This window comes from Ptiloglossa arizonensis, chromosome 11 (genome assembly GCF_051014685.1).
Source record: "Ptiloglossa arizonensis isolate GNS036 chromosome 11, iyPtiAriz1_principal, whole genome shotgun sequence".
Lineage (NCBI taxonomy): Eukaryota > Metazoa > Arthropoda > Insecta > Hymenoptera > Colletidae > Ptiloglossa > Ptiloglossa arizonensis.
The window spans coordinates 13503615-13520146 of record NC_135058.1 but is presented as its reverse complement, the minus strand read 5'-3'; the positions used below and the strand labels follow the sequence as shown (position 1 = coordinate 13520146).

Sequence of the window (16532 nt, the reverse complement as noted above, 5' to 3'; positions counted from 1 at the left end):
TTTACTTATAGATATATAATGGGTTTGCAAACTTTTCAATAATGTTGCAATAATTAACGCACCGAAGTAATACATTTTAAAGGTTCTTTTCTTAATTTTTTCATCGTATCTCCTTATTACGGTTGCAAATTTAGTGTAATACCTACGTTACAGAGAAGATGGTTGGCGAAAGGAATTACAAATCGTATTGGTTCAGATGTTTCAAATAATTTACGAAGATTTACCTACCGAGCAAAATTTCCTAGACACTGCACACATTTCCCTTGCACATAATACTGCATTTCCCTTAAACCAGTAATCATCCTTTCAGCTTTCATCTATATCTTTTGTAGAAAACTTCTTCTATACTGCACACTCTATACTACATTTTCATACACTATATTCATTCCTCTGTACAATATTTCCCTTGTATATAGTACCACATTCACCCTGAACCAGGAATCGTCCTTTCATCTGTCACCGATATCTTCTGTATAAAAATTCTTCGACACTGTACACATTCCCCTTGCACTTGGTACTGCATTCCCTTTAACCAGAAAGTCATTCTTCCAGTTCTCGTTCACACTCCTCGTCGAAAAATGTCTGTCTGTGCACGTTCCCCTTGCATACGGTATTACCTTCCCCATGACTCGGGAGACATCTTTTGAATTCCCACCTATACTTCCTGTAGAAAAATTCCTGAACACTGTACACACTCCCCTTGAATCAGGAGTCATATTTTCATTTCTCTCTAACATCTTCCGATACGAAATCCATAATTTTGGAACAACGATCCCACGGAACGGTTGACAAACGCATTCCGGAATTACACGCCTCCTTTCCTTAATAACGCGATGCAAACAAGTTCGATCAAGTGGTGAACATAGAATGGATCAACATCTCTCGAAGCGATCTGACACACTTCTGGAATATCAGTATGCACTCTGTGGTCAAAGACCGGGATTAAACCAAATGCGATCAGATGCGTTACGTAGGTGGAATCGCCATGTAGGTTAGGAATGTAAATGTTTACCCAAGACCCCGAACCGCGCGGAGGGTTGCACGCGCCTCAAGTGTTTGAGAGGGTGAATGTCTGAGAGTATGATAACTAATACATAACCTTGACGTAGCGAAAAGTACACGGGAAATATTCAAGAATCGCGTCAATTTGATGCACCGGCCCTTTTATCGACGCGTGTACGCTATTCTCGTAGCGAACGCATTTAATATGCACGTCGATCATTTTAGCAACGTCTGCACCCGGTTTTTCCAATTCTGAAGCAAAAACACTTGGTTATTCCTCGCCGGTATTTATAAACCGGAATTTATAACTCTCGAGCGAACAGGAATAAACATGCTTACCTCTTCTCGAATACCGACGTTAACTGGATTGGCCCGGGAATCCTCGAGCTAATTTTACCTGCATCGAACCGGCTCCAAGACGGATACAAAATTTATAAAACACGCGCCTCGTCTCATGAAAGATACGCCGTACGAAATAATTAAGCGGGACCGGCACGAACGCTGTCGCAGTCACTTAATTGAAGGAACTTACGGCTGAAAGAGCGAAATATTCAACGCGTTTAATACGTTCAATGTGCATGTCGTCGGACGTTACGGAGACGGACTCGATTTTAAAAGCAGCACGAGAAACCAGACCCACGCTTCATCTACGGTATTGATATACATTTTTCAACGACGAACGGAATTATGAATCGATGCTCGTACCTTTTCACGTAACGTTACCGTCGAACACCGATTCCAAACTTGAAGAGCATCCGGTAACTCGAGGCTGCGAGTGTTCTACTTATAGTAATGTGGCCGGGCTTTCCGATCGCCTTACCTGGGAAAGGGTTCGATGGCAAACTTTACCAACGACATCGAGTTTCCAACGAGCCACGGAATCCTCTGTCCAGGGAAAACCGAATCCCAAGAAGCGTGAAACTAATTTCTATCTCACCCTCTCGGAACTTCTCGGGTTTATGACGCGTTTGGCATCTATCGATGGGATGTGAACGTTCCACGGTACGGAACATAAGTTACACTCCCGTCAGGATATTTTTAACTTACGTCCAACTAATCATTTCACGCGAGATTATTGTGTTAAAGTACCATTTGGAAATTCTGCACCGTGGAAAATAAATCACACTTTCGTTAGAGTACTTTTAACTTCCGTCCAACCAATGATTCGTTAAAAGATAAGTTCTCGTCGAGATTCGTCGAGTGGAAAGATTTCCGATTTTCACTTTCGAGTATTATGCTGGAATTCCAGGGAGTCGGTCCACGAACCAACTGTAGATGTGACTCATGGTCAGGCCACGACACACGGAGCACACAGCTGTTCAGAAATGGTAGCTTATGGTGTTTCGCAGGTAATAAAGTGGTGTCTGAGATGCAGGGCTCGTCGCGACACTCTCATAATTAATTACCACCGCAACAACGTCTGATGGTTTGAATGCATCATACCCGAACGTATGCAATGTCCGGTTCGAGAATCTCTGTTTACGATGTTTACAGGGGATAAAATTGTGTCAAACATCTTCGTACTCGCTCCCGTGTGCAAGAGACCTTCGTACAACGCGACACTCTTGCAATAAAGCAAAAAAAAACGAGGACAAATCTCGTGCAACGCTATAGGTTCCGAGCTCGAAAGAATTTTTACAGTGAAAAGTCTAAACGAAGGATCGTAATTAGTAAAAATATCGGAAACACGGTTTACGAATTTTTATAACGCTCTGCTGTATTCGATTCAACGGTGGAGAATTTTAAAAAATTTCAATCCCACTCCGATCATCAAAGGAAACATGAAAAGTACAGAAAGGACACAGCGGTAGAAAAGAATGATTTTTAATTCGTACGTGCGTTTTTGAAAATTTACGCGATATCCCGCGTATGAAAAATTAACGACGAATACGAATCAATGTTTCTGCGTTCGATATATTTGCGACATCTGGTTATTATTCTAGAACCGAGTCGATGCAAATACGCATCATTGTACACTGTAGGATTAATTTACACCACCTCGTCATTTGTATAGGATTATACCTATACTGTAGGATTAATTGACATCGCGGCAGTATTCATCGGGTATCCCTTAAAAGACACATCCCAGTGTCGGTAAATTCTCAGGCACTCGCTCTTTGTCTCCTAATTAGAGAAACAAGTCACGACCGTCGAAGCCATGATAGAAGCTCCATAGTTACAGGAAAACGGGGCTGCAAATTCCTGCAAGAACAGAGATAATCAATCCAATAAGACAAAGCTTCACCTGTACAATATATCGTCCCCATTATATATGGCTAATACAGGAGTTTCCATCCAGTCGATTACTATCTATCCGCTTTTGCTTCAAATTTCTCCGTCGGTTCGCTCGAATCTCGATATCGATCTGCTTTTGCTTCAAAGCTAACTATCGTTTAGCTAAAATCTCAATATCTGCTTTTGCTTAAAGTCTCGCCCCTACTTTGACATTGTACAAATATTCTGGATAGAAATCCAATTCGATCGTACCTTTCTCAATTTCTAAAAAAAGTTATACTAACAATAGAATCGAGCAAAGGTCTCGAATGACCCAGACGTAGTACCACGAGACACAAATCTCGTAATCGATCTCCTTGACCTTCAAAGTATCAACAATTTGGTCAACACGAGACAGACAACACCTAGGTCCAAAGAGACATCTATTTTGACTTCGCGCGAATCCTCTCGATGGAAATCCAATCGTTCGATCTCGCACCTTTCTCAATTCCCAAGAAAGGGAACCGCGCAAACCGTACAATCGTGCGAAAGTCTCGAAAGACCGAGACACAGCGTCGCGAGACACGAATCTCGCTATCGATCTGCTTCACGCTTCGAATCACGCTGGTAGTCGAGCGAGTGCAGCCACGTCCACTTGCTCGCACAATGCAACAAACGAGGTACGCGTGCGAGTACGGAGGCTCCATTCGTCCGGGTTTCACCTATCGAGGTTACCGCAGCGTTACGCGGAGATTCTCTGACAAAAGGACAGAGGAAACCTCGGACTCCGACAGACAGTCCCAGTTCTTTTATCGCGATCCGTCGCGTCCCGTTCATTACGCGCGGCGCGCGTGCACGTTCGCCGCGCGCGGTGAAACTTTCCCCTTTATCCGTGGGCCGAAACGAGCGCATAATTTCGGGAACCGGCGGGACGTGGAAGTCGCCGGCCGTTATACGAAAAGTTTCCCAAGCCGGACGAGCGGCCACGGAAAGAAGGGAACGGGTACAGCTGGCCCCGATGCACGTTCCTCCCCGATAATTCCCATTTCCTCTGATTATTTGCGAGCTGTTTACGAGGTAACACGACCGCCGCGAGCGCCACGATAACCACGGAAGAGTTTCCAGCCGCGGCTACGCTATTTCTTACCATTTGCCACGTAACACTCCAACACGGCCGTTGTAAATTCTCCTTTCGCCGATAGGATACGACCGACTCGCTCCCGCAACGAGTTAGCCCCGATACAAGTCGCTGGCCGCGAAACGGAACGCGCGCGCGGAAACGTCAATGTTTCGAAGTAGATTGGGGCCGGCTTTTTATCGCGGGCAGGAAACTTCGCGACACGGTGTACAGCGAGTACCGGTGACAACGTCGTTAATAATTTTAACGTAACGCGACATCTGGGTCCGAGCGATGTCTTGGAAACCTTTTGTCAACGCGGACGAGACATCGCGATTTCGTTGTGGACGAGAACGTCGCTAACACCGGAAAGTAACGAGGTAATCTTCGGATATATTTTTACCGTCTGTTGGCTGTGAAATAGATTGCAAGTGTGAAATATATTTCTTTCGGGCTGATGATTTTCTTCCTGGGGAAATTCATTTTTTAAAACGTTTAAAGAATTATCGATTTGAGGTGACGATGCCCGACCGTTATTCATTATTTCTACTCGTGTTCGTAAACATTGGTAGAATAGTGTCTGTTTCCCGGCTTACTATGTTCCTACTACTTTCTAACTAGTTGGAACCAGTTGAATCGGATAATGCTACCGTCCTAAGTAGAAATAATGGGTAATGGCCAGACACGCTGGCCAAGTCGTACACCAGCTCCACTAATTTGCAACATCGATTTTCTCTAAGACGAAATCTAGTACAAAAAATTGTCATTTCACATTTTTTATTAACCTTTCCACGACAAATCACCACCACCCTTTACTGCATTATCCACTATTAAATAAACGTGTCAGCCTTCGTTTCGTCCGTCAAAATTGAGACAGTACTACTGATGCAAGTAGAATAGGTAATGATCAGACACGCTGGCCAAGTGGTACACGTGCTCCACTAATTTGCAACATCGATTTTCTCTAAGACAAAATCTAGTACAAAAAATTATCATTGCACATTTTTTATTAACCTTTCCACGACAAATCACCTCTATCCTTTTACTGAATTATTCACTATTAAATAAACGTATCAACCTTCGTTTCGTCCGTCAAAATTCAGACAGTACTACTGAGGCAAGTAGAATAGGTAATGATCAGACACACTGGGCACACGCGCTTCACTGGTTCGCAACCCAGACAAAGTCTACTACGAAAAACTGTCGCCTTTTTCACCTACTCCTTCGCAACGAATCGTCCCTAACCTACAGTTACTACTCGCTCTCGAATAAACGCATCATCGTTGGGTCCCAGAATGCAGCGCTACGTGGTTAATTCAACCGAGACGCAACCATGGTTCACAACCTCGCGTGAAATTCATCAAGAATCGTGGTACAGGTGTCGCTGGGGGGTGAGAAAATTATTACTGTTTGCAGGTCCGGTTGCACGTTAACCAGATCAGGGATGAAAACGTTCACCCACGTCGCGGATCGAGGTGTTCCAACGTCCATCCGGGAAGCACTGCGTCTGAAAGGAAGTGGAAGCGTGGCACCGTTCCTCCACCCTCCTCTCTCTCTCTCTCTCTCTCTCTCTCTCACCCTCTCCGCAAGCTTTCCTCCGCCGGTTCGCCGCGAGCGGGAAAGCTACCCCGCGCGAGTCTACGGGCCATAACAAATTGCCAATCTCGACCCCGGCTCCCGAGCTCTGAGGCTGCACCACCGTCGCATCTACATTCCTCATCGCAACCGTTTCACTATTTTAGACTCGGATTGCCGGATCTTACATCTCCACGTCGACCGAACTCGTCGAGCGGAAGACGAACAGGCGTACGCTCGCGTCGTGCGACTTTGCACGCGGAAAAATTCAACGTTGGCCCCCACGCGCCTTGTGAACTTCGTCCACGAACGTTTCTCGACACCAGGAATCAACTATTTCGTATCGAGCGACACAACGGACAGCTCACCCCTACGAGTGGACCGATCGAGAAAGAATGGAATCGGAGCGAGGGGAGAAATCACAGAGGAGCGGGGCGACGACTCGCAGGAACTCGGGAAGAATTTAATCGGGAGGCTGTAATGAATACGGCACGCTGCTGATGCAGAATTTAAGAGGTAATTAAGTCCGAGTCGAGGGGCACGGCTCGCGATACGGATAGGAATGCTGTCGATACCGATGACGTTTTAGAAAATTATTTATTGCCCTTCGCGACGAATCGGACCCTCTAACGGGTGCTCCCGAAACGCGACGTATTTCATTTGCTGTGGGTAGTTGCAAATTTCTTTTAGTTCAGTTTTCGTAACGTTGCGTGGTGAACTTTTGTCGATAATAACCATTGTTATTGGAGAGGTCTTGCACCTGGACGAGGTGATCGCTCACGCTGGAAGAACGCGCGAAAATAGAGCGAGAGGAAGATATTTTCCCTGGAGGAGTGTACCTCGTCTTGTTATTAGAACGAGTAGTAGATGCGAGCGTTATTGTTCGATAAAGTTCCTATTTGTTCTCGCGAAGCAGTATTTTTTATCACCTACGCATATCCCTGAAGTTGCATATTTGAAGAAGCGAAACGTTCACCGAGAAGGTTCACCGACCGAATTTTACACCGGTTGAACAACGCACGTGAAAGTCGTCTGGTGTTCGATTTTAACGAACAGATATAACGCGAACTTTCTAAAAACAGCGCTTCCACAGTCTGGGGCGCATTTTTTATTTTTTTTCAATTTTTTTTTTTTCTGTTTACGCGGTATTCGGTACAGTCTAGTGCACGTGGAACGTACAAAAGCAGAAACGGAAGTTCAGGAAACGATATGAATGCTTTTGACGCTGCGCAGTTACAGAAAAATTACAAATAAAGTAACAGCAATTATTCGGCACGAACAGCCGATGGGGCTACGATTTTTAACTGCGCGGAAATAAAATGCGTTTTACAATTTTCCATCCAACGAATAAAATTTCACCAGTTCGTTATATTACACGGGAATAACGATGCCAACGTGGAGACTAATAACGCGAAAAATTTATCCGCGCGATATCGACCGGAAAACATGCTCGCTGGCTGCCTTTCTCCGAGAGACTTTATTGTTTGGAATAAAGCCGATTAAAGTGTTCTATCGATCTTTTAAACGATTTTTCCCACCTTGTGAACTTTGATTTCGTCCAACGCCGTAGATCTCTTTGCGAGAACACTTTTTTTTTCTTTACCCCCAAATAGCATCGAACGTAGCGTTAGACGAGTGAAACTTCATCCTTTGAAGCGAAGCCTTTGCCGAACCGAAGATGAATACGTGTCGGGGCGCTCGTAAAACTTTGCTGCTGATTTTGTAAACACTTGACGTTTTGACGAAGCTACGAGTGCATTGAATTTGCAGTTCAGCGAGTTCGAAGTGCGAAAGTTCGATGACTTTCGAATACAGACGTTGAGTTCCGACGTTCGAACAGTTTGACAGTTCGGGGGAGTTCGGTTCGAAATTTCGAAACGTTCCAAGTTCGCCTGTTCGATTTCAAAATTCAAATACTCCACCTTCCCCGTATTCGCCGCTGAACTAACAACGTAACGGTCATTTTCGAATTTTCGTACAGGACGTAGATGTTGTCCCGCACGAGTGTGTACAGTGCACAACGATGGAGATAATATTTGTTTAGGTTGGCCAGGATACGTGGAGAAATTACAGGTAACGTTGCCAAGAATTTGCATGTTTACGACTGGATCGATACGTTCTCGACTTGTTGAACTTTCAAGTCGAAGGTCGTGTCGAACCATCTACTATAGTTTCTAGAATTACATTTCGTATCGTTTACTATTTCCAGAAATGGCACCTTTCGTTTCGAGAAAGATCAAAACGATGTTAAAATCTTCGAAAATGTTCCAAAATGAACAAATTTCATTTCAATTGTTCCACACACTATATTACAAATATTTCTTTTCGAAATCCTTCTCCGTGATATCAAACCTGGTATTTGAGACGTCGAACTCACTAGGACGATTGATACGATTCCTCCATAACCGTAATAAGAGAAAATCACCTAAGCGCGTTACGATTGACGGGTAAACACCGCCACTGTTTCGGTTTCTTGAAAGTAGCGGGCATTTGTCGCGGATAGGCAAGGTATCGTCCAAGTCGGGCATCGTGGAACTTGTTCGCGAATTTCGGACTGTTTCGTAGGTGGCAGCCAATTTCTCAATGGCGATCGTGATTTTCTGGCCGGTCGGTGGCGCGGTCAGCGGCACTTTCCTTGAAAGCATTCCTCTTGTCAGGAGTGGCGGGTCGTATTCAGATTGAAATGTATGTAAAAGGACCGATAGGTACACACTCGAGCCGCGTCTTGGCCGTCCGTGAGACCCACCTTTTACTTTCCTCGGTGGTCCATCTTCTTCGCTAAGTAGAGTGTCCACTATCCGCCAGATGCTTTCAACTCTCGAGAGTCGGAAGGAGGACAAGTGTAGACACACCGAGGCACGCCGAGACGCCGCGTTATCTCCGTGTTGACTATCGATTACCCTTACGTCCTATTTCTCTGTACCACGGTCTCCTTTGTGTGCCGCGGAACCGATGCACGCGCATGGAACAATCGCCGTTGAAATACTCGCGATGGATTTGATAAACGATTTTAATCCAAAATTGCCGGAACCCTCGAAGGAAACCATTGGGAATTTAACGTTGCCGCGTATTCGTTGGGAGAGATCTTTTGTTACACCTTTCCCGACGATACGCGAGCCGTTTGTTCCGAAAATGGTGCTAGTCCATTTTTTCAAAACGAATGAATTCCCGCGGGTAATGTACGAAACGCAGTTCGCTGGGAAAATGAAAGTGACCAGCGTGCCCGTAATTTGAGCAATAATTTGAACGTTTCGACACGATTTGGACAGTCTTTGGTAAAAAATTAGTTTAAAATTTGAAACAAGAGAGCAACGGTGTATAGGGAGCATCTCGCGAATGTAATTTAAATAATAATTTAAACGTTTGAACCCCAATTTGTGATCTCTTTGATAAAAAAGTTAGTTTAAAATACGAAACAGGGGATAGTGGTGTGAAAAGAGCCGTTTGCAAATGTAATTTAAATAATAATTTAAACGTTCGAACCCCAATTTGCGAACTCTTTGGTGAAAATGTTGGTTGAAATATAAAACAAGGAGAGAGACGTGTAAAAAGTGCCCTTTGCGAGTGTAATTTAAATAATAATTCAAACGTTCGAATCCCAATCTGGGCTTTCTTTGACGAAAGGGTTAGGGCGAAGAATGAAACTAGAAGAGAGAGTAACGCGAGAAGAGTTCGTTGCGATGTGTAAAACATAAAATAGGACCATAATCATCATAACCGCAACAAGAGATTCTGAGAGAAGTTGATACCATCGCGATCGCAACAAGATCTTGAACAAATACAGTTAAAATTATACGTAGTATCGTAATTTTAGCTCAACGAAGGCTTACGAAAATGTAGCTCGAAGACAGCATTTGGTGAGTAACGATCAAGGGTAGTAAAAGAGAAAGTAAGGGTAGAAGCAGACCCAACGAAAGGGCGAGTAAGGGCTTTTCCGTTTTCGGAAAGAAAGGCAGTGTTGAACCGAAGAGTGTTGAGTGTAAAAGTGTCGAACCGAGGAAAGTTGAGTCGTGAAGCTTTGCACAGAGTTGCGTCATAGTCACGTGTTATTTACCGTTATCCAGCTACTGTCAAAGTATCAATTATTTACAACTTAATAAATCACACCGCATGTATTTCATATCGGTCCATCTTCATCCACAATTTATTGCCTCGAAACCTCTCCGACACGATCAATTAATCTCTGGAAGCCTTTGGGTACGCACAAGTGTACCAGCTACGCGCGCACGGTGCAATCTTTGCCGGATAGTGACGACAATCCGATAAATACACATTCTACACACATATATTAAATTTGAACAGTACCTGGATCTAAAATCGCACGCGTTCCAACAGCAACTATCACTCTATCCTCCTCTGCGAATCCCATCTCCGATCGAAGACAAATCGAGCCCTCCCTCGGTAAAATCCGCAATTGTTCCTGATGTTCTCGAGGGCGATAGAGGTTACCGGTAATCAACGTTCAGAGAATTTCCCCATAATTCTCGAACAACGAGGCGCACCGCGCTCAAACAAACCGACGTAGTTTTCGAATCCGCACTGAAACGCGTCGCGCCTATCGTTGTCACCGTCGCGAACTCCTCTCACCCTTTGCTGTGAATTTCGGCGAGCACACGGCCGCCGTGCTACGCATTTGACACATTTTCGTTGCGCGAGAAGCACGCCGACGGCATATTTTCACGATTTTTCTCCCCCGTGGCCGGTTCCCTCTCGCGCTCGCTCTCACACGCGCGACAACCACTCTTGGTTCTCTCTTCCGCTCGAGCTTTTCACTTCGTTATAACAGTTTGTCCTTTGCCGGTTGTTCCCCGCCACCACCGCTTCCCGCCAATATTCGTTCCCATCGCTTCGTCTCTCTTCGTCACCGCCCGGAATACCTGTCCCCCTCTCTCTCACTCTTCGTTACCCCCACCATTCCCCTTTTTTGCAGCGCTATTCTTGTCCCTCAATTTCCACTCTCCGAACCCCCACCACCGCCCCACCGCACCGTGTTCGGTCCACTCGCAAACAATGCCGCGGCCGTTCTCGCGCCTCCGTCCCGTTTTCGCTGAATAAATTTAATTTAAATTTTCCTGCCGCTCGGAACGTTTATTAAGTAAATATATCACGCAGGACAGCGGTTTATACGCGCGGATATTTTCCGCGGGACCCCGCCCGCCGGCCCGTATTGCGTCCAAACGTGCCCCTCTCGGCCCCGCTTCGTGCCACGGAGCTTGCACACGTGCACGCTCGTCCGTGACGTATGACCGGGGCCGAAACGTCGAAACGCGCCACCGATGTTTACCCTATTAATTTATTAAGTTTCGTTCTGTCGCTACCCCTGTCCCCGTCGCCGCGCGTGAAACGCGTCCACGTACCGGACCGCGTACGCTCGAAACGCGGCGAATTCTTCCGCGCGGAATTCTTCCTTACAGAGTCCACGATTCGGTACAGAATTTTCTCACGGATCCTTCCGCGTGTACGCGCGCGACATTTTTCATTTCGTTTCACGTTTCTTCGGTAATTTCATACATCTTTCAAACGGGGAACCCGGCTCGAGTTGCAACGCAACGATTAACGAGTTATGTTACTGCGGGGTCACTGAAATAGTTTCAACGAACTTGTTTTTTGTAATTCGTTGGATTTTCAAACGGGGAAACGTTGTTCGGGGGGTGTGGTGGAACGTTTGTGTAAGAGTTGTGCAATAAAGGATGGTGAACACTCGACGTTTCTCTCGTAAGCTCAAAAACTGTGAGAAACCTTAAACAGAGGGTAGGTAGGGAAATTCTTCTGTGACGAGAAGCCTTCCCCAGGTGGATTGTTCGGAAAGTCATTTCGTTTCCCAGAATGGAGAATATATAATTTAATCAAATGTTTATACACTCTTTTGGCGGCGCTAAATTAAAGTATGTGAGGAAGGAGCGAACGGAAATATAAGGAAGTGGGGATAAGCGTTTCATCCCGGGCCTGCTAGTGGACTCGTCAGTAAGGCATCCTAGCAGGCCCTGCCTTATACGCCGGGACATTGGAAGATCGGTAAGAGGTCGTATATATAGCGATCGGAGCAGGTACGGGAACTTGCGGGAAACGGTTGATGGTGAGTTTCCCTCTGGTGGCAAGCGTGGGTAGTGCCGCCACATAACCCCCTTGCCAGTGGTAAACGATACTTTGAAGTTCCGTCCTGATGTCCCAGTGGCGTAGGTATTTTGTTCCGTTGTTCGGTGGCACAACAAGGCACAGGAGGAGGTTGTCTAGAGTAGTGGACGAGAGGAATGGTTCTTTTTCGTAGTAAGGCCCAGCTGCTGTCGATTACGAAATACGCATGGCGAGCCTTGTATGCTCAAGCCGCGATTTTACTTGTTGTCCGACGTTGATGCGTGAGCGTACCGGTACTTATGAAACGCATCCGTGTGGTCGGTGAATAATGTCGACTAAAGCTGCCTGCTGTCCTCCTGGGGTTGATCCTGATGGTTAGCCGGAGGTATAGCGTCATATCGTCGCTGGCAGGTAAAGGAGTCAACCCTCGGAGAGGGGGATTTACGAAAAATCGGCCTTTACACGTTGCGTTCCATCCATCGTCTTGTGCTGCACCTCTACTGCTGCTGTGCTGTTGTCCAGAAGGTTGCGTTGGTTCTTAGACGGGGTCACCACTTTGGCGGCGCTAAATTAAAGTATGTGAGGAAGGAGCGAACGGAAATATAAGGAAGTGGGGATAAGCGTTTCATCCCGGGCCTGCTAGTGGACTCGTCAGTAAGGCATCCTAGCAGGCCCTGCCTTATACGCCGGGACATTGGAAGATCGGTAAGAGGTCGTATATATAGCGATCGGAGCAGGTACGGGAACTTGCGGGAAACGGTTGATGGTGAGTTTCCCTCTGGTGGCAAGCGTGGGTAGTGCCGCCACACTCTAAAAAAATCGCGTCTCCAGGATTGTAAAATAATTGTGCGCAGTCCACGTGTTTATTTTACAACTTGAACGTGTGAACGGAGCACTAAATATAGTATTGGTCAATTTCTCGATTGAGGTACACCTTCAACCGTTTTTATTTTTCTTTCTTTTTGTTTTGATATTTCGTAACTATTTATTTTCAATTTTGCCAGTACGCTTCAATTTTTGAAGTGTTTTTTAATATTAGCGAAAAATGCTCGCACTATGTAACGGGATGAATTTTTGAGCGTAAAAATAAATCGAAATTTTTGAATAAATATTTTCAGCACGAGGCTTTGTTTCCGAGAAAAATGTGTTCAAAATTTCATCGAATACGCGCGCATTTACTCGAGCTCAAATTGTTTGGCTGCGCACAAAAGTAGGCTTTTACTCGTGCTTACACAAGTATCGGTAGATGGAGTACAAGCATATTTGTAAATACAGACACGAGTACACTCGCGAGTACTCGATAGAATTTCAAAGCCGTTTTTTCGAAAAAAAAATGGAGCTCGGTTGCAAAATATTTATTCAGAAATTTCAGCCTATTTTTGCACCAAGAGTAATCATATTTGTACCACGAATTTTTACGTACGTATCTCGATGACCATTTTTACCGGTACATTGTTCCTCTACTTTCGTTAAAGTAAAAGATTTGATGTATTTACCGTAATTTACAATGTCAGCGATGTCACAGGAATGGAAGCTGTGGTGCTAAATGAAATTCGGGGTAGTATTGTCGAGGGAAAAGACTTCGACCTACTCAAGGTTAATTCTCCCACTGTGTATCGCGCCAGACATAACCTACAATTTTCGGTTTCATCACGTGTCTCGGTTTATGACCTAATCGTATCGCAAATGAACAGAGTATTTCGGTAATCGTCTTACAATTGGAAAGAGTGATTTTTCGTGCAAAAAAAGAAAATAAAATTTATTTGTTCGTCAATTTAATCTAATGTCGAGAAAAACAAGTTTCAGAATCTATCGAGCACGTTTCCACTTAATTATAAAACTCGAGCACAGTTCTCTAGCAACAATGCGGAGAGTCTTTTGAATAATTTCTTTAATACGATTAATCTTGGAAACTTAGAGTTTAAACTTTAAATATGGAGTTTAAAATTCATTACAAATTTCTACTAAACGATTGCAATTTATTCCGTACCTTTTCTCGAATATTTCCATTAAATATCCTGAACAGTTGTAACTACTATTTTTAATTCTTCATCGATCGAAATAGTTTCTTTATTTACGCTCATCCTTCCTCCGTCTTTCCATAAATTGTTCGCAAAGATATTTACGAAAATTGAACCACTTTCACGTTTCACATCTCGCGAAAAACAAACACGTCTCTGGTCAGACGCGATCGATAATCTTTGTCTTAATGGATTCCGTTAAAACACACCGGATGACCGAAACGTGTTGCGTTACCAACGTCAAGAGATGACGCATTAACGAAAGTCTATACGCAACGTTACAAAAGCCCCGTTCAAACATCGCGTGTGGTTGATCCGCGTGCATTCGTCTATGTACAAGAACGTAATACTGCCATTAAGCTGTTAGCCGAAGCGTCGAAGGCTCCTACAATAGCACAGTAGAGAAAGCGAACGCTAGTCAGACAGATAGATACAGAGTGGGGCGAGCGAGAGGTAATATTTGCGGCCATTAGGAAGCAATTAGCCAAACGTGAGCAGCCCTTTCATCTTCAACGAGCTAAATCCGATACTTACGGGCGAAATATTTAGCGTAACACGAGCCGTCGACTTTCACCCGCGAGAAAGGAAAAACGAAACAGCGAACAACGGTGGGGAAAAGAACATCTCCGTGAACGAGATCGTACTTTGAATATTCGATTCGAAATTCTCTTGAATTTCAAAGCGTTATCGAACCGTTCGAAATGTTCGATATAAAATTATACGCTTCGCGGGACAAAAGTAGAACGCGTTAATGAATCGTTCATACAGACGTACAGGGTGAATCGTTGGAAACGGAACCCGAATACGTTTACCGAATATTATTTCTGAGTCCCCGAGAGCAATTTTTTCTCAAAGTTGGGAAAGTTATTAAACGGTTATTAGAGGTTCCGAATGTTTCTCTTTTAACGGGACACACGCGTTTAACCGTTGCACATTGTAACCGATATCGAGACGAGTTTATCGACGCAAAAAGAACAAATCTCCCCGTTTATCGGACATGTGAGAACGCAGTCGTTTGAAAACATTTTTTATCGACAGGTAAGACAAACTCATCTAAAATGTAGAATATTGCGAAGCTTCGTTTCGTTAACTTTCGAATTGGATCTGGTTGCAAACGCGAAGTAAATTTTTCATTTTCTTATCGAGCTTCCGACTATTTTAATAAACATTCATAGTTCTTTCGTATCGAAGTCATTAATTACACCCTTTCTATTGATATCGGTAAACGACTTTAGAATCGCATACTGGAGCCACCCTCTAAAACAATAAACAAAATTCCACTACCTGCAAACACGATGTAAAATTACAGAAGAGGAATCCGTGAACGAAAAAGTTGATACGAACGTCGAGCGATTCCCCGAACGATCTCGAGTTCGATACATCTCGAAATGGGTGAGCGCTGTATTTAAAAATCCCGGTCATTTTGTATCACGAAATCCAAAAGACAAAAAAAAAAGAAAAGGGTAACCAGCACGTTTGCAGTGACGTACCCGGTGCAATTCCGCGCGAACTGTTCCAATTTCACCGCTCGATCTTTCTCTCTCGCCATCGAGCGGACGGTCGTCGTATTTGCCCATTAAAGGCTTCACGATCTCCGAGGCATGAGGAGGAAACGAGCACTTTTAAAATTCCGTTTGCAACGGGGTGCTACCTGGCGTCTCGCTCGCGTGCGCAATCGTCCGTTACAGGTGAAACCCGGTCGAAAACTCCGAGAGGACACGTCCAACGATGTCACGGACACAATTTACGCGTCCCTTCTCCCGTGTCCGTTTCCCCGTTACCCTTGCCGCGTGGAAAAAAAGGCCGATCGCGATCAAATAAAATAAAAGAAAAATGAAAAAAGAAAAAAAGTTCCCAGAGAAAAAGAAGAGAAACGAAAAGTGATCGAGGAAACACTCGTTGTTCGATAAAAGGTCGCGCGAAGAGGACCGATAGAAATTGCCCGATCATCGAGCGGTAGGTAGTGGGGGTGTGTGGGCGACGATTGGTAGCCGACGAGCGACAAAATAGCGGGCAGGACACACCGAACGAAGAAGATTGCGCGAGCGCGTCGCTCGGCCTCGGGGATTAAACTATTGCGGAATGAATCTTTAACCGCGGCAGCGAGCGGAGCACTTCCACCGGGGGCGGCCGAGCCTTTTGATTTGAATGTAAGAGCGATTTTCCGTGCAAGAAGCTTGAAAATGTAAAAGCCATCCGCTCGAGGGTTACCGAGCCGAGGAAGGAACGGATAGAGAAGGGCTGGTGAGAACGGTTCAAGAGGGCGGGATAGAAGTGGGAGAAAGGGGGCAGGGGATCGGTAGAGAGGAACGGAGAGGAGGAAGGGAGCTCGGAAGACGGAGGAATAGAGAGAACGGCGGATAGGTGAGGCCGGGGTAGGAGTAACATAATTGCTTTTGCAAAGGAGGTCGCAAATTTACCGTTCACAGTCGGTCAGCGCGGCTGAAAGTGTCTTCTCGAGCGTAAGCTTTTTAATACGAATCCGAGAACTACTTCTGGTTTTGAAAGCGTCGAAGGAGATCGCTTCC

At 45.0% G+C, this 16532-nt stretch overlaps 1 protein-coding gene across 5 annotated transcripts in view; it reads right to left on the bottom strand.

Annotated features, from left to right (window-relative positions):
• The window catches only part of Ten-a (Teneurin-a transmembrane protein), a 990045-nt gene that overhangs the window by 844764 nt on the left and 128749 nt on the right, over positions 1-16532 (bottom strand). For 4 of the 5 annotated variants that reach the window (XM_076323557.1, XM_076323560.1, XM_076323562.1 and 1 more), the window contains exon 1: positions 10214-10571. The exons of the other annotated variant lie outside the window; for it this stretch is intronic. The gene's annotated coding sequence lies outside the window, so the exon portion shown is untranslated. Of the gene's footprint in view, positions 1-10213; positions 10572-16532 lie in introns of those variants that run through there. 5 annotated transcript variants of the gene reach the window in all.